This window comes from Pelodiscus sinensis, chromosome 6, assembly GCF_052426305.1.
Source record: "Pelodiscus sinensis isolate ZL-2025 chromosome 6, ASM5242630v1, whole genome shotgun sequence".
Taxonomy (NCBI): domain Eukaryota; kingdom Metazoa; phylum Chordata; order Testudines; family Trionychidae; genus Pelodiscus; species Pelodiscus sinensis.
The window spans coordinates 110,013,921-110,032,474 of NC_143057.1; the positions used below are offsets into that span (position 1 = coordinate 110,013,921).

The 18,554-nt window shown below is 42.9% G+C and overlaps 1 protein-coding gene across 7 annotated transcripts in view; it reads left to right on the forward strand.

Annotated features, from left to right (window-relative positions):
* The window catches only part of CCBE1 (collagen and calcium binding EGF domains 1), a 286,875-nt gene that overhangs the window by 29,968 nt on the left and 238,353 nt on the right, over positions 1–18,554 (forward strand). For 5 of the 7 annotated variants that reach the window (XM_089779435.1, XM_089779438.1, XM_089779436.1 and 2 more), the window contains exon 1: positions 286–5,700. The exons of the other annotated variants lie outside the window; for them this stretch is intronic. The gene's annotated coding sequence lies outside the window, so the exon portion shown is untranslated. Of the gene's footprint in view, positions 1–285; positions 5,701–18,554 lie in introns of those variants that run through there. 7 annotated transcript variants of the gene reach the window in all.

Here is an 18,554-nt window from a genome sequence, read left to right on the forward strand (position 1 = left end):
AAGGACACTCTCTCAATGACTTAACCACCTGCATTCTGCTGCAAAGACCTTTTACATGTGCACTTGAAAGGGAATCCTCTGAACTGTCATTCATGTTAAAATTCGACACTCTCCGGGAAGGAATGAACAAACACTCAAACTATCTTACCCATTACCAAGATAGCTTCCCCAATTATCACCTCTAATACCATTAGCTCACAGACATCCCACTCTCCCCACCTCTAATATCATCAATTCACAGACCCTTACCTTCCTTCCTTCTCCCCCACACCCCCGCATCCTCCTCCTGTTCTGAAATGTGATTTGTCCTTTTCATATGTGTTCATTTTTTTAAATTGTATCCTTTGGTATATATGGTTGTGACTATTTTCTTCCACTATTTGATCTGAGGAAGTGGGTCTGGCCCACGAAAGCTCATCATCTAATAAACCATCTTGTTAGTCTTTAAAGTGCTACATTGTCCTGCATTTTGCTTCAGCTACCCCAGACTAACACGGCTACATTTCTATCATATTCTTAATTAAAAGTAAATCAGCTGACTGGATATTCTTTTTCAGAACAACAAGGGGAAAACATCTATGCTTAAGAGGAAGTATTCAGATAAGAAAAATGAACTCCTGGGCTGTTTATGTTTTACAGCTGTGGGGAAGCAACCATAGAAACAAATAAAGTAAACACTGCACGCAAGTAAAACATGACGTTTTAATCAACACACAATAGGGGTGAAACGCTCCCTGCCAGGGGCGGCAGCTTTGCAGAAATATTGGTGGAGCTCAGAAAGCCTGGAGCTTTCCTCCTTGCCCTCCTCCCTAGCTGCCTATGGCTTGGGGAAGCATTTGAGTGGAAAAGAACCGGAGGGCAGAGATGGGGTGTGTGGTGCTTCCCTGTGTACCCTCCTCTGGCAGCAGCTTTGGGACCAGGGGAAGTGACTTTTTGAAAAGCCAAAAAGAGGTTTGAAGAACAGCTAGCCAAAAACTCGAAGGGTAATAACAATGTTTTTTTTAAGTACATCAGAAGCAGGAAGCCTGCTAAACAACCATTGGGCCCCTGGATGAGCGAGATACAAAAGGAGCACTTAAAGACAATAAAGTAATTGCGGAGAAACTAAATGAATTCTTTGCTTCAGTCTTCACGGCTGAGGATGTTAGGGAGTTTCCCAAAGCTGACCTGTCCTTTTTAGGTGACAAATTTGAGGACTTGTCAGAGATTGAAGTGTCATTAGAGGAGGTTTTGGAATTAATTGATAAACTTAACAGTAACAAGTCACCGGGACCAGATGGCATTCATCCAAGAGTTCAGAAAGAACTCAAATTTGAAATTGCGGCACTATTAACTCTGGTTTGTAAGTTTTCCTTTAAATCAGCTTCTGTACCCTTATGACTGGAAGATAGCTAATGTAACGCCAATATTTAAAAAGGGCTCTAAAAGCTATCCCGCCAATTACAGACCGGTAAGTCTAACATCAGTACCGGGCAAATTAGTTGAAACAATAGTAAAGAATAAAATTGTCAGACACATAGAAGAACATAATTATTGGGCAAAAGTCAACATGGTTTCTGTAAAGGGAAATCATGTATTACTAATCGATTAGAGTTCTTTGAAGGGGTCAACAAACATGTGGACAAGGGGGATCCAGTAGATATAGTGTACTTTGATTTCCAAAAAGCCTTTGACAAGATCCCTCACCAAAGACTCTTATATAAATTAAGTTGTCATGGGATAAGAGGGAAGATTCTTTCATGGACTGAGAACTGGTTAAAAGACAGGAAACAAAGGGTCGGAATAAACAGTAAATTTTCAGACTGGAGAGGGGTAACTAGTGGTGTTCCCCAAGGGTCAGTCCTCGGACCAATCCTATTCAACTTATTCATAAATGATTTGGAAAAAGGGTTAACCAGTGAGGTGGCAAAGTTTGCAGACGATACTAAACTGCTCAAGGTAGTTAAGACCAAAGCAGACTGTGAAGAACTTCAAAAAGATCTTACCAAACTAAGAGACTGGGAAACAAAATGGCAAATGAAATTTAATGTGGATAAATGTAAAGTAATGCACATTGGGAAAAATAACCCCAACTATACATATAATATGACGGGGGCTAATTCAGCTGCAACTAAAAGAGATCTTGGAGTCATTGTGGATAGTTCTCTGAAGATGTCCATGCAGTGTGCAGTGGCAGTCAAAAAAGCAAACAGGATGTTAGGAATAATTAAAAAAGGGATAGAGAATAAGACAGAGAATATCTTATTGCCCTTATATAAATCCATGGTACGCCCACATCTTGAATACTGTGTACAGATGTGGTCTCCTAATCTCAAAAAAGATATACTGGCATTAGAAAAAGTTCAGAGAAGGGCAACTAAAATGATTAGGGATTTGGAATGGATCCCATATGAGGAGAGATTAAAGAGACTGCAACTTTTCAGCTTGGAAAAGAGGAGACTGGGCACCACAGGCCCATAGAACTTGCTGCTAATATCCCCACAGCTCTGACCTATGCTTACTTGTTGCTGCCCTAACCTGATTCAATAACCGCAGAACAGAGGAAGGAGCCTCCCTCTGAGCCATTGTTACAATGCTCAATTCACTGGCCAGCAAGGTGCACTCACACATCCAGGAACTGACCTCTCTAGTCAGACTGGCCCAGGATGCTAAGTACATCTTGGCTTTTCTTTTAAAAGTCCTCTAATTTTGGGGCGAGGGACAATTTTCAGTTTTTCCCAAGGAGGCAAAACAGCAGCCCCTTTCCTGCAGAAGTGAAGAGAGCCCCGGGGAAATCTGCAGGGAGGGGGGCAGCTCTGGAGTGGGGCTGCTGGTGAGAGATGCGGTGGTGAAGAAGCATATCCAGTGTGACCTGTGCTTGTAGCATTCTGGTCTGGGGCCCAGCCAGGCTGTTCCAGACTCCCTTTTCTATGAGATCATGATCATGGCCTCGGAGTAGATCCATCAAGCCACTACAGTCATGGCATGGGTACTATCTCGCACTGAAGCGCAGCGTAATCTCTGATTTCACAATCACCACAGCTGTGTATTTTCTTTTATTACGGTCTCCACGCTAGTTCACACTACTGCAGGCCATTGATCTAAATTAAGCAATTTCAGCTATGCTGTTCATGGTCCAGAAACAAGAATTTTTAAGGCACCCAGAGATGGCAAGTGTGACTGACTTTCCCAGCCTGGAACCCTCTGGCACACCAGCCTGGGCCCCCTTTCATGCTGCAAGGCTGTGACAAGCTGTAGTCATCTCCAGGCCTTAGACTTATACTTGCAGGGTCATCACTCCCCCCTCACTTTCTCCATCTACAGTTATATGAATGCTTCTCCTAGCCTCTCATGAACCAACAATCGAGAGGCTCCTACCAGCTCCACTCTGTAGGACCCCAGGCCACGTCTGCACTAGGAAACTATTTTGAAATTAGTAAATTTGACTTAATAAATCCCAATTTCACAAATTCAAACTAGTGTGTCAACACTACAGGGAAGCCTCAGAATTAGTCTGAGGCAGGCTCCATTAATGTGGACACGCTACCTCAGACTTAGAGCCCCAGGAAGCACTAGCGAGTAATTAGTTCATATTACTCTTGGGAGTAATTATTTCAAAATAGCAGTACGGGAGCATCCAAAGTACTGTTATTTCAAAATAACTATTTTGGAATTAGCATTACTCCTGATGGGAAAACAGGAGTACAGATTTTGAATTCCATGGCTTGTTATTTCGAAATAATGGGGTTGGAAGTGTGGAAGCTCTGCTTATAAATTCGACCAGGAGAAGGCGGTTGGGGGAGTTATTTTGAAATAAAGTCCTAGTGTAGACCAGGGCCTAGATGTGTATGATCTTGCCCTGGTCAAAAGCCTGAGCAGTATAATTAGTTTATTACCCAATCAATAGTAATCCCTTCCTCAGTGCACACCAGTTTTTGTTTCTGAGCAGATTCCCCAAGCAGTTCTAGCAAAACACACAGATTTATTAATCACAGAAAGATAGATTTTAAGTGATTATAAGTAATAGCATACAGATCAAACTAGACTATCATTAGGACATTTAAAACAAAAGCACAATCTAAGTTCTCTAACCTGGACAAGATTTGAATCTCAATGTCTCACTCTGATTTCATATACAGTCTACCAGTCTTCCATACACAGGCAGGCCTGTCTTCTTTCCCACCTGAGACCCACTTCCCCAGTTCAATCTTTGTTTCTAAAGTGTTTCCAGATATTGTAGTGGCAGTGTGGGAAGTGAGGTCAAGTGATGATGTCACTTCACCTCTTTCTTAAGCTTCTTCTAGTTTGCTGGAAAGATCTATGCTCATGACCTATGCTCATGCATCCTCCTTTACCTATTTGCTTCCTGTGAGGATGCCTCCATTGTAAACAATTCTGGAGACTCTTCCTGGGCATGTGGATTCCTTTTAATGGGGCCTTTAGCACTGTCTAGCTTCTTAACTGGTGTCCCTGAAAAGCTAGCTGCGGGTGTTTAAAACTTCACAATATATTTCAGAAACACACATGGCAAAACTTCATAACTTCGCATACAATCCAATAGGATATTAATGCTCAAGAGTTTAGAACATCTCAGAAGGGCCTGGTTGGTATGACACGTATCGCACTTATGTGACTATGGGGGCATCAGGATGTTGCTTTAAGGCACAGAGTTTTAGAGCAGTGTTTTATATGTTAATATGCCCTTGGAAAGTTGCAGGTAATATACTGGGCCTGCTACTGTGAGGCAACGCTAAAGGATCTTCCGTCCTCCTGTCTCAATACAATGGGCAGCACCAAAGTGGTTAGTCCTGGGTAGCTAGTAGTCAGGCTGAGGTCACTGGTTGGCATATTGTGGGAGCCACTGTAGGCAGCTGTACCTGGGAAAGCTGACTGGTAGGAAGCAGGACTGGGTTGACCAAACTTTCCACCATTGGTAACTCTCCTTCCTGTTCTCCTCTTGTGCACTTCCTCCCTTTGCTCCCAGTTCCTGGTTGGCAGGAGGCTGCGGTGTATTGGCAGAGGTCAGGGTGGAAAGAACCAGCATAGAAGTTAGTGACCTCTTGTAGGATGGCAATGCTGGCAGTGGCAGCACATGGAAGGGCTACAGAAAGGGGGACTGGCTGCCTTTTGCTGGTGTGGTGAAGGAGGTGGTGGGAGAGCAATCTATTGGTGTTCCCAAAGGGGAGCTGAATTTGGGGGAGTGCTGTAGAAAAAGGAGAGGAGGAGGAATGGGGAGGGCATTAAGGCTCTGACTGGGGGAGATTAGATGGTGTTTGAGCTGGCCAAGTGCTACATATTCCCTCAGTGCAGACAAAGCTAAGGGAAAAGTGGACAGGGAGAGCTGGGTCCTAAAAGTCATCCAACTCCTCAGAATCAGACAAACGAATATGCATCAATTTACTAATAAAGGAGAAGCCAGTTGTGTGGCAATGATTTTGCTGCAAGAACTACCCGGTTAGCAGCACTGCTTACTTCCTGGAACATATTACACTGAGAGCTTGGCTTCCTGTGAGTAAAACTGGAAAACAAGAGTCCATTTTGAGGAGTAGAAGATCTAGTGAGAACAAAGTTCTGAATATGTATAAAGTCCTGAGGAAACAAAGATCTTGTGGGGATTTGTGCTTCTGCAAAAAGTGCATTGCGTCATTTTCACCTTGCAGAGGATTTGCTGCTACACTGAAGAACTCGTTATGTAAACTCCCAGGACCAACCAATAGAGCGGTGAGTCATCTGTCACCTTGTTACCCAAATTTGTTCAGGCGAGTCACTTCTAGAACCAGTTCAAAATTGTATTGTAAAATTAAACGGGCTGAATCCCAAAGCAACTAACTTTCCCAAAGTCTTTCTAGCTAGAAAGAGAGGCTGAAAATGTAGCTTTTTGAGTTCTTATAAAGGCAGATCATGCCAGATATGTGGATGCTCTGAGCTGCTGAAGAGCGGATGATGATTTTTTAAGGCCTGGTCCAAAGCCCACAGAAGTCAATCCTTTCCACTGATTTCAGTAAGCTTTGGATCATATCCTTAAATCTAATCTGAAACTTTGGCATCTGTGTATGTCATTGGGATCCAAGAATCTCTGAAAGCTAATATTTTTTATATTTTGTCTTAAGAAAAGTCTGAATATTCCTTATCTGGCATCTTTTGATGCACAGAAGGGCCTGGTGGCTGTAATCTGTATTGTGCTTCATCTGATCATGGTCCAAACGTCAGATGAGTGGGATAATTTGACTTGATGATTTCTTTGGCAACTAAAATGAGCTTCTTAATATTTCTCTGTAATTCTGGAAGACCAAGTACTAGCTCTGGCCAAGGTGTCAGCTGAGTACTGGCAAACTTTCAGCTGGAAGTCAAGCCAATTCTAGATCAAAGTGATTAAGTATATAAACATGTATTTGGTGTGTTTAAACTCAATGAAAACAGTGGAGATTCTGGATATATTATTTTCACTTTTCTGCATCCTGTTAGAATGCAATAATACAGGTCCTGTATTATAAGTGGCTGTCCGTAGTGTGTGAGTTTGTGTTTGGGGTTTACTTGTTGGTTGCCTGAAAGATACTGTGTGCTGAGCTTGTGTTTGTCTGTTGGAAATTCATGTGCTAAGCTGTTTGTTTGAAGGACCATGTACTGAGGCTGGCAGTTGGAAGCTATGAGCTTCTTAATGAGGATTTGAAATCTAGAACCCTCTGTTCATTGGTCAAGCCTTACCCACAGGGAGGGGCTATCAGGAAGGCCAGGGCTTTATAAAGTCTGCTAGTAAGCAACCAGGGAGCCTTGTGAACAGGAGCAGCTAACAGGGAGTTTTGTGAGGGTGTTTAGAGAGGGAGTCAGAAAGAGGCTAAATACCCTTTGGTTTTTAGGTTTAAAACTTTTAACCTAAACTAAAACCAAAACTAGCTCATTTAAATAAAAACCCCATCAATAATCTAATTATCTGTAGGAGAGAATGCAGGCAGAAGATCAGCAGCAGAGTGGGGGCTATCCTGTTTGTTGCACCCAATGTAGCATGTATGATTACCTGCCCTGTGGGTGGGTAGCATATGTATGCATTCAGTGCAAGGAGCTCCTGGCCCTCAGAGACTGCATATGGGCTTTGGAGGCCAGGTAGCTGAACTGGAGGAGCTAGGGGAGGCAGAGAAGTACGTAGATGAGGCTTTCTGGGACGCTGCAGCATTGTCCCATCTCTAGTCAGTCAGCCTTTATGCTGTTAAGGAGGATGAAAGGCTCAGGGAAGAAGAACATTCAGCTGGAGCAGAGGGAGCCCATCCCATAGTTTGGACCCTCCTTCCAGATGATGATGTGATTTCCTCTTGCACTGAGGATACCTCACAAGGGGAGGGACTGCCAGTCATTAGGAAAAGGCAGGTGTTAGTAACAAGGGATTCGATCATTAGAAACATAGGGAAGAGTAGAAGAGAAGTTCTGGAGGCCAGATTTAGGCTGCTAGGAAAGAAATTGAAATCCAGAACCTCTATGGTAGCGTTGTCTGAAATGCTTCCAGTTCCATGCACAGGGCCAGGTAGGCAGGCAGAGCTTCAGAGTCTCAATGCGTGGCTGAGACAATGGTGTAGAGAGGAGGGGTTTTGATTTATTAGGACTGGGGAAACTTTGGAGATAGAGGGAGCCTATACAGAAAGGATGGGTTCCACCTAAAAAAAATGGAACCAGATTGCTGGCACTTAACATTAAGAAGGTCGTAGAGCAGTTTTTAAACTAAGGGCTGGGGGAAAGCCGACATGTGTGGAGGAGCACATGGATCGGACAGAGACATCCCTTGGGGAGGGTCTATTAATAGAGATTCTCTATTTTCTAGTGAGGAGAAGAGGATGGAAGATGATAAAGCCTGGGTCAGATCAGATGAGACACAATCAAATGAAAAAGAGTCTAACACATCAGGAAATGGCAAATAAATAGTGACACATTTTTAAGTGCTCATACACAAACACTAGAAGTCTAAATAATAAGATGGGTAAGCTAGAGTGTCTCATAGTAAAGGAGGATATTGATATAATTGGCATCACAGAAACTTTGTGGAATGAGGACAATCAATGGGACACTGTCATACCAGGATACAAAATATATTGGAAGGATAGAACAGGTTGTGCTGGTGGGGGAGTGGCACTATACGTGAAAGAAAATGTAGAATCAAATGAAGTAAAAATCTCAAATGAGCAAAATGTTCCATAGAATCTCTGTGAATAGTAATTCCATGCTCTAATAATAAGAATATAGCAGCAGGGATATATTATTGAGCACCTGACCAGGAAAGTGATAGTGACTATGAAATGCTAAGGGAGATTAGAGAGGCTATCAAAATGAAATATCTTGATACCTTAAATGATTGCTTCTTGGAGCAGTTGGTTCTGAAACCAACAAGGGGAGAGGCAATTCTTGATTTAGTCCTTAGTGGCGTGCAGGATCTGGTCTAAGGAGTAATTATAACTAGACCGCTTGGAAATAGTGACCATAACGTAATAAAATGTAACATCCCCATGGTGGGAAAAACACCTCAGTAGCCCAACACTATTTAGAAAGGGGAGGAGGTTAGTTAAACAGAAATTAAAAGATACAGTGACAAAAGTAAAATTCCTGCAAACTGCATGGAAACTTTTCAAAGACACCATAATAAAGGCCCAACTTAAATGTATTCCCCAAATTAAAAAACACATGAAGAGAACCAAAAAAGGGCCATCATGGCTTAACAACCAAGTAAAATAAGCAGGGAGAGATAAAAGGGCATCATTTAAAAAGTGGAAATCAAATCCTAGTGAGGAAAATAGAAAGGAGCATAAACTTGTCAAATTAAGTGTAAAAATAAAATAAGAAAAGCCAAAAAGGAGTTTGAAGAACAGCTAGCCAAAAACTCAAAAAGTAATAGCAAAACATTTTTTAAACACATCAGAAGCAGGAAACCTGCTAAACAACCAGTGTAGCCATTGGATGATCGAGATGTTAAAGAGCATCAAAGATGATAAAGTAATCGCAGAGAAGCTAAATAAATTCTTTGCTTCCATCTTCATGGCTAAGGATGTTAGGATGATTCCCAAATCTGAGTCATTCCTTTTAGGTGACAAATCTGAGGAATTGTCCCAGACTGAGGTGTCATTAGAGGAGGTTTTGCAACAAATTGATAAACTTAACAGTAACAAGTCACTGGGACCAGATGGCATTCACCCAAGAGATCTTAAAGAATTCAAATGTGAAATTGTGAAACTATTAACTGTGGTTTGTAACCTATCCTTTAAATCAGCTTCTCTACCTACATAATAACATAAGAACGGCCATACTGGGTCAGACCAAAGGTCCATCTAGCCCAGTATCCTGTCTACCGACAGTGGCCAGCACCAGGTGCCCCAGAGAGGGTGGACGGAAGACAACGATCAAGCGATATGTCTCCTGCCATCCCTCTCCAGCCTCTGACAGACAGAGGCCAAGGACACCATTTTATCCCCTGGCTAATAGCCTTTTATGGACCTAGTGACTACCTAATGACTGGAAGATAGCTAATGTGATGCCAATATTTTAAAAGGGCTCTAGAGGTGATCCTGGCAATTACAGACTGGTAAGTCTAATGTGAGTACCAGGCAAATTAGTTGAAACTATAGTTAAGAATAAAATTGTCAGACACGTACATGAACATAATTTGTTGGGGGAAAGTCAACATGGTTTCTATAAAGGGAAATCTGTAAAGGTTTTTTGCGCAAGAAAATCAGTAGAACAGTGGCTTTTCCCAGTAGAGTTATTCCTCTCCCCACGAAGCATAACTCCTTTTTGAGCTATAGCTCTTGCACAAAAAGGCAGGTGTGGATGTTCCGGAGGGGTTTTTGTGCAAGAAACCCCTAGCGGAAAAAGCACAGGTGCTCTGATGGCCATTCTTGCTTTTGCACAAGAAGTTTTTGTGCAAGAACTCTTCTGCAAAAGGCTTCTTTTGCAAAAACCCTTCAGTGTAGACTAATCCCTAGAATTCTTTGAGGGAGTCAAAAAACATGTAGACAAGGGGATCCAGTGGCTATAGTATACGTAGATTTCCAGAAAGCCTTTGACAAGTTCCCTCATCAAAGGCTGTTAAGTAAGTTGTCATGGGATAAGAGGGAAGGTCCTTTTGTTGGGATTGAAAGTTTTATTCTTTTTATATCTGTATTTTAGGATTAATAATGTAGCAATGTAAGGTAACACATTATTCTATTAAACTAAGCCCTTTAGTAAGACATATCTTTCTTTTGCTTTAAAGCTTAGTAAGTTTAGTAAGTAAAGAGACAGAGTTTTGGTATTGTGTCTATGTTAATGAGATTAGAGGAATGTTGAAGGCTGAAGTCCTAATTGTTTGATTTACAAGGCTTTTTGCTTTGCCCAATATAGGATACTGTTGTATTATGCTTTTCTTTGAAAAGTCCTTGTAGAGATTGTTTGTGTGTGAAAGTGGTATGTGAAAGTGGTATGTACGTGTCGAGATAAAGGTGTTCAGAGCCATATGGCCAAGGAAGGAGGGGCGAAGCGTGGGTGAAAATAGACTTATCAGCATCAGAGGGAACATCAGTGTATGCCCATGGTAAAAGAGTGATCAGACTGGCAGATTGATGGCCCTAAAGTGGAGCTGGCACCCCTAAAAGATGATTGATTACAGGATGAGCCTTTCAAAATATTTTGGGAATGATTGACATTACAAAGATAACACACCGGACACAGAATGACACAGCAGAATCCATAGACTTCAACAGAGAAAAGGGTTATAAAAGCAGGGTGCTTGGGTTCGCCTTGCCACCAACTCCAGAAGAGCATCAGATTATGACCGACAAAAGGCCCTGCTTTCCCTCTGTGATCGATCTGGCTGGCCACTAGATTGATCCAGACTCTGGACTGGTAACTATAACATCATCTGGCGGGACTGTGTGCGTATGGTGTTTGTGTGTGTGAGTGACTGAAAAGCACTAAAAAAAGCACAAAAAAAGCATATGCTACTGTTGTAGTCTCAATAAATGCGGCGTACTGCCTTTTCCCCTATAAAAGATCTTGTGTGCTTCATTTAAGCATAACACTTTCATGGATTAATAACTGGTTATAATACAGGAAACAAAGGGTAGGAATAAATGGTAAATTTTCAGAACTGAGAGAGGTGTCCCCCAAAGGTCTGTCCTGGAACCACTCCTATTTAACATATTTATAAATGATCTGGAGAAGGGGGTAAAGAGTGACGTGGCAAAATTTACAGATACCACCAAACTGATCAAGATAGTTAAGACCAAAGCAGACTGTGAAAAGCTTCAAAAAGATCTCACCAAACAAAGTGATTGGGCAACAAAATGGCAAATGAAATGTAATGTTGAGAAATGTAAAGTAATGCACATTGGAACAAATAATCCCAACTATACATACAATATGACGGGGACTAATTTAGCTACAACAATTGAAGAGAGAGATTTTGGAGTCATTGTGGATAGTTCTCTGAAAACTAAGGATGTGAAATTTCGTTTAATTAACTAATCAAATAGTCTATGGGATTTCCATCGACTATTCGATTTGTCAATAAGAACTTCCAATCGCAAACTTCTGGCAGAGGTTTCTGGATTAACAAAACTGAGGGAGAGTCTCTAAGCAGGATGCTGTCCTTGACCTATTGGATCCGCTGTATGATAGGGGTACGTTTGCAAAATATTACGTTAGAAAAGGGAATTTGGCTAATATAGACATGTAAAGCCTAAAACTATTTTCTGTGTAATATATGTTTGTATTTCATTACTATTTCATCTTTGAATCCTATGATTTTTCCTACTAACTCATGCTTTTAACCCCAGGCAGGTCTCTAGAGCTTGGTCTATACTAGACCAGGAAGGTTGGCTTAAGGTACGCAATTCCAGCTACACAAAATGCATAGCTGGAGTTGGTTTATCTTAAGCTGAACCATGGCGGTATTACACCGGGAGAGGCTGACGGGAGCAAATGCAAAAGTCTTGAGATTAACATAGAGAAATAAAGGTTAAAGAATAGTAAATTCTATTCAAGCCAGACCCATTCATCAGCCAAGATTCAGTGAACTCTATTCTCAGGTTCTGTTCCTTTGACTTCCTTAGTCAGTTCTAGTAAATATCTCCCAGCCAACTCTTTATTCTTCCTCCCTTCTTTTTTTTCCTTTTCACCCATCCTCCCTCCTTCCCTTATTTATTCTTGGATCTGGACTTCCTATACTCCTGTCATCTGAAGAAGTGGGTTATACCCATGAAAGCTCATGATACCATCTACATGTTTTGTTAGTCTTTAAGGTGCTACTAGACTATTTGTTGTTTTTACATTTTTTCCTGTTACAGACTAACTCGGCTACCCCTCTGAATCATTATTCTCTGCCACTCACCTCCCAGTTCTTTGTTTTCCAGGCAAGACTGTGCTGAATTCACAACTCTCGCTTAGATTTCCCCTCCATTGGGTACCAATGGGATTTATACAAATATTACATAAAATCCCCACTTTGGTACACAGGCTAATCATTAAAGCTCATGTCGCTGTTTGTACTAATAAATGCTATCCATTATTCTGTAAATCTCAAAAGTCTTTCAGCTGGTGTCCTTTACCCCAGGAAAAAAGTTGGATTGGCCAACACTGACACCTCGTGGCCAGATACCAGGTATTGTTATTGGGTTTCTTCAGATTTACAGTCAATTCATTTAGTCCAGGTCTATACCAGACCCAGAAGGTTGGCTTAAGGTACCCAACTCCAGTTACATAACATAGCTGGAGTCAACAGATTGGTGCCCTCTTCACAGTAAGAGGCTGACGAGAGAGCCCTCAGAGTTTGATTTAGTGAGTCTTTACTAGACTGCTAATTTGAACACCAGAAGATTGATCTCAGGCATGTTAAGTACAGACGTGGCCTTAGGCACATAGACATACAGCGACTGGCTTACCAAGGTCACACAGCAAGTCAGGGACAGAGCTGGGAAGAGAAGTCAGGAGTCTCCTGCTATATCTCCTAGCATGGAAGGTTGGCCTTGTGGTCACAACACAGGATGGCTCCTCCAAAGATCTGGGCTCTTTTCCCAGCCTCTGCTGTGGACTCCCTGTGGGCAAGTCTTTGTCTTTCTGCCTCCGGAAGGGGCAAGGCCTCGCGAGGAAGGGGTCAGCCCTTACAGCCACCCAACCCAGACTTCAGGGTGCATCCCCTCCCCCTTCTCTCAGAGCTGCATGGAGTGGCACTCCAGCTGTGGCACTCTGTCAGCAATTCAAAGGATCCAGGAGCTCTAAGCCATGGAACAGTTGCCCCTTTTGTCCCCTCCTCATCTTGGCTCATTGGCAGGTCTGCCCATGCCAACTGGCTCAGGCTGAAGAGCTATTTAATTGCAGTGTAGATGCTTGGTTTGGGGTGGACCCTGACCTCTGGGCCTTTCAGAGTCCTGGTGCCTAGGCCTCATGCAGAGCCAGAATGTCTACACTGCAGTTGAACAGCCTCTTAGCTCAAGCCCTGCAAGCCTGAGTCAGCTGGCAAGGATGAGCTGTGGGGTTTTTAATGGAAGCTGAGCTATACCCTGTGGCTACATCTACACTGCAGAGCTATTTCGGGATCCAGGAAGTATCCAGAAATGGCTATTCTGCGTCTATTGAAACAGCCCATTATTTTGAAATGAAATACAAGACTGAGTAGACAGCACCAAATTTTGAAATATGCTATTTCTAAATTACCTCAAAATAAACTATGCAACTTGTGTAGCGCAAATTGCATAGTTTATTTCGAGGTAAGGGTGCTGTGTAGACACACCCTGTGTCAGCACAGCAGCTGAAGCTGCAGCTGGTGATGGGCAGCTTCAAAACAGGAGCTCTCTGGAAGGAAGGAAGGAAATGAAAAGTCCTGGAAGAAAAGCTTGGTGGAAAGGAAGCTTTCTTGAGGAAAGCAGGAAGCAAGCTTCTCTGCCCTACCCATGACTGTACCCCCGACCTGTCTAAACCATGTACAAAAGTTAAGTCTCCATCTTGTCTCAGGTCTGCTGAAATTGCAAACAGGGTATCTGTTACTACCACTGATAGTGACTTTACATCTCTATATGAAATTCACTTCTGTGCAGAAAGGCAGCATGTGGCTAGGGCTACTGTTAAAATTAACACCAAATGACACAAGCCTGCAGGTCCTTAGGATGCTGACTTGTGGGCAAATGGAAATCATCTGTAGTCACTTAGGGCATATCTGCACAGCAGGGCTAAAGCCGAAATAAGCTACACAACTTGAGCTATGTCAATTGTGTAGCTTAAATCGAAATAGTTTATTTTGGCTTTTGGTGCTGTCTACACAGCAGGAAGTCCAAGGTAGATCACTCTTCCTCTGACTTCCCTTACTTCCCGTAAAATGATGGTTACAGGAGTCGGAGTAAGAAGTCCTCCAGCTCAACATTATTTCAACATTATGTCAAAATAACTGCTTGATGTGTAGATGCGGACAATGTCATTTATTCTGAAATAATGCTGCTGTGTAGACATAGCCTTACTTACCAACTTTAAAAAAACGTAAACAACGAATGGTCCTGTAGCATCAGAGGGCATGTCTACATTACCACCCTAGTTCAAACTAGGGTGGTTAATGTAGTCAATCGAAGTTGCAAATGAAGCCCGGGATTTAAATATCCCGGGCTTCATTTGCATCTTGCCGGGCACCGCCATTTTTAAATCCCTGGTAGTTCGGACTCCGTGCCCGTGGCTACACGCGGCACGGAGTAGGTAGTTCGAATTACTCCTCATTGATATGTAATATATCGAATATCTTTTTTGTTTAACGGAGGAATCTGTCTAGGGTTTTATCTCCCTCTAGTGGCATTTAATATGTTTTGGAAAAATGCACAAGGTCTCAACTCAATCTAAGGGAAAATAAGTGGGGATTTTGTAAGCCTAACATTAGTGGAAATCATATGGTTAAAAAGTGGATTGTTAGTTCCAGTCCATCATTGTTGTTAGCAGCTATAACTTCATTGATCTTTGTAAAAATGTTGCTGTTCCTTATGATCTGAGCAGGGCTGAATAACCTTGCACTAAGAAGACTGGTGTCCTTACAAATGAGTTTTTTCCACTATCTGCAGAACAGAAATGCCCTCTTCTAGCTAACAAAAGTGAAGAGTGACAGAAATAAAATAGAAAAGGAGTGTAAAATACTTGCTATTCTCCTCTTTCTCCTCTATTGAATTTCTTCAGTATCCTTAGCATTGTCACCCTACTCTTTAGGAAGCATCAGAAAACAAACATATAGGATCTAAAAGTGGATTATTACAAAATTCTTCTTGCATTTTATTCAGCGTGGCACCTAAATTATTGTATTTCACTAGGGCTTCGTCTACACTGTGGAGTTTTTACGGAAGAAGCCTTTTGCGCAAGAGTTTTTGCATAAAAACTTCTTGAGCAAAAGCGCATCCAGACCTCAAAGTTCATCGCAAAAGCGATGTGCTTTTGTGCAGGAGAGTTTCCACACTTTATGGACGCTCTTGAGCAAGAAAGCTCTAATGGCCATTCACAGAATGGCCATCAGAGCACCTGTGCTTTTTCCAATAGGGGTTTCTTGCGCAAAAAACCCTCCAGAGCGTCCACATCTGCCTTTTTGTGCAAGAGCTGTAGCATAAAAAGGAGTTATTCCTCGTGGGGAGAGGAATAACTCTACTGGAAAAGTATCAGAGGGGTATCCGTGTTAGTCTGAATCTGCAAAAGCGACGAGGAGTCCTGAGGCACCTTATAGACTAACTGAAGTGTAGGAGCATAAGCTTTTGTGGGCAAAGACCCACTTCGTCAGATGCATGTAGTGGAAATTTCCAGAGGCAGGTATAAATATGCAGGCCAGGATCAGGCTTGAGATGACGAGGTGGATCCAATCAAGGAGGATGAGGCCCACTTCTAGCAGCTGATCTGGAGGTGTGAATTCCAAGAGAGTAGAAGCTGCTTTTGTAGTTAGCAAGCCATTCACAGTCTTTGTTTAATCCAGAGTTGATTGTGTTAAACTTAAAGATGAACTGTAGCTCAGCAGTTTCTCTTTGAAGTCTGGTCCTGAAGTTTTTTTGCTGCAGGATGGCTACTTTTAGATCTGCAATTGTAGATCCAGGAAGATTGAAGTGTTCCCCTACAGGTTTTTGTATGTTGCCATTCCTAATATCAGATTTGTGTCCATTGATTCTTTTATGTAGGGACTGTCCAGTTTGGCCGATGTATATAGCAGTGGGGCATTGTTGGCACATGATGGCATATATTACGTTGGTTGATGAGCAGGAGAATGTACCAGTGACATTATGGCTGATCTGGTTAGGTCCTGTGATGGTGTTGCTGGTGTATATATGCGGGCAGAGTTGGCACCGAGGTTTGTTGCAAGCATTGGTTCCTGAGTTCAAGTTATTATGGTGCGGTGTGTAGTTGCTGGTGAGAATATGCTTCAGGTTGGTGGGTTGTCTGTGGGCAAGGACCGGCCTACCTCCCAAGGCCTGTGAAAGCGAGGGATCATTGTCCAGGATGGGTTGTAGATCACTAACGATGCGTTGGAGAGGTTTTAGCTGGGGACTGTAGGTGATGGCCAGTGGTGTTCTGTTGGTTTCTTTCTTGGGCTTGTCCCGTAGCAGGAGGCTTCTGGGTACACGTCTGGCTCTGTTGATCTGTCTCCTCACTTCCTCGTGTGGGTATCACAGTTTACAGAATGCTTGTTGAAGATCTTGTAGGTGTAGGTCTCTGTCTGAGGGGTTGGAGCATATGCGGTTGTACCTCAGTGCTTGGCTGTAAACAATGGATCGTGTGGTGTGTGCGGGATGGAAACTGGAGGCATGCAGGTAAGTATAGCGGTCGGTAGGTTTTCGGTATAGGGTGGTATTGATATGACCGTCACTTATTTGTATCGTGGTGTCCAGGAAATGGACCTCCTGTGTAGATTGGTCCATGCTGAGGTTGATGGTGGGGTGGAAGCTGTTGAAATCATGGTGAAATTCTTCCAGAGTCTCCTTCCCATGGGTCCAGATGATAAAGATGTCATCGATATAGCGTAGGTAAAGAAGGGGTGTAAGTGGACGAGAGATGAGGAAGTGTTGTTCCAGGTCAGCCATAAAAATGTTGGCGTATTGTGGGGCCATGCGGGTGGAGGTATATGGTCTGGAGGTATATGTTGTCACCTGGAGGTATATGTTGTCACTGGTCTGGAGGTATATGTTGTCACCAAATCTGAAATAGTTGTGTGTGAGGATAAATTCACAGAGTTCAGCCACCAGTTGTGCTGTGGCATCATCAGGAATACTGTTCCTGACAGCTTGTACTCCATCCGCATGTGGGATGTTTGTGTAGAGAGCCTCTACATCCATGGTGGCTAGGATGGTGTTTTCTGGAAGATCACCTATGCATTGTAGTTTTCTCAGGAAATCCATAGTGTCACGAAGGTAACTGGGAGTGCTGGTGGCGTAGGGTCTGAGTAGAGAGTCCACATAGCCAGACAGTCCTTCAGTAAGAGTGCCAATGCCTGAGATGATGGGGCGTCTGGGATTTCCAGGTTTGTGGATCTTGGGTAATAGATAGAACAACCCTGGTCGGGGCTCTAAGTGTGTGTCGATTTGTTCCTGTGTTTGTTTAGGGAGTGTCCTGAGCAGATGGTGCAGTTTCTTAGTGTATTCCTTAGTGGGATCTGAGGAAAGAGGTCTGTAGAATTTGGTATTGGAGAGTTGTCTGGCAGCCTCCTTTAGGTAGTCAGGCCTGTTCATGATGACAAGAGCACCTCCTTTGTCAGCCTCTTCGATTATAATGTCAGAGTTGTTCCGGAGGCTGTGGATGGCATTGCGTTCTGCACGACTGAGGTTACCAGGCAAGCGATGCTGTTTTTCCACAATTTCTGCCTGTGCACGTCGGCGGAAGCATTCTATGTAGAGGTCCAGACTGTCATTTCGACCCTCAGGAGGAGTCCATGTGGAGTTCTTCTTCTTGTGCTGTTGGTGGGAAGGTATCTGTGTGTCAGTGCACTGTTCAGTGTTGTGTTGGAAGTATTCCTTGAGACGGAGATGGCGAAAGTAGGCTTCCAGATCACCGCAGAACTGAATCATGTTAGTGGAGGTGGCGGGGCAAAAAGAGAGTCCTCGAGATAGAACAGATTCTTCTGCCGAGCTGAGTGTGTAGTTGAAGAGATTGATGATATTGCTGGGTGAGTTAGGGGTACCACTGTTGTGGCCCCATGTGGCAGGTAGGATTTTAGACAGCTTACAGTCCTTTTTCCTCTGTAGAGAAGTGAAGTGTGTAATGTAGATCTCCTGTCTTATTTTAGTAAAGTCCACTTGTGCAGAAGGTTGGTGTTTTATGAGAGACTCCAGATTGGAGAGCTCTTTTTTGATGTTTTCCTGTTTGCTGCACAGGATGCTGATCAGGTGGTTCCTCAGTTTTTTGGATAGTATATGGCATAATCTCTCACTGTAGTCTGTGCAGTATGTAGAAGGCAATGGATTTTTCACCTTCAGTCCATTTGGTATAATGTCCATCCGTTTGCATTTGGAGAGAAATCTGTTTGTACTTGTGCAAGTTTCTTCATGAGGTTGATAGATTTCCACTCCATACGGCTAAATGCAGTGCCTTACATGGTGTCAAGTATCAGAGGAGTACTGTGAGGT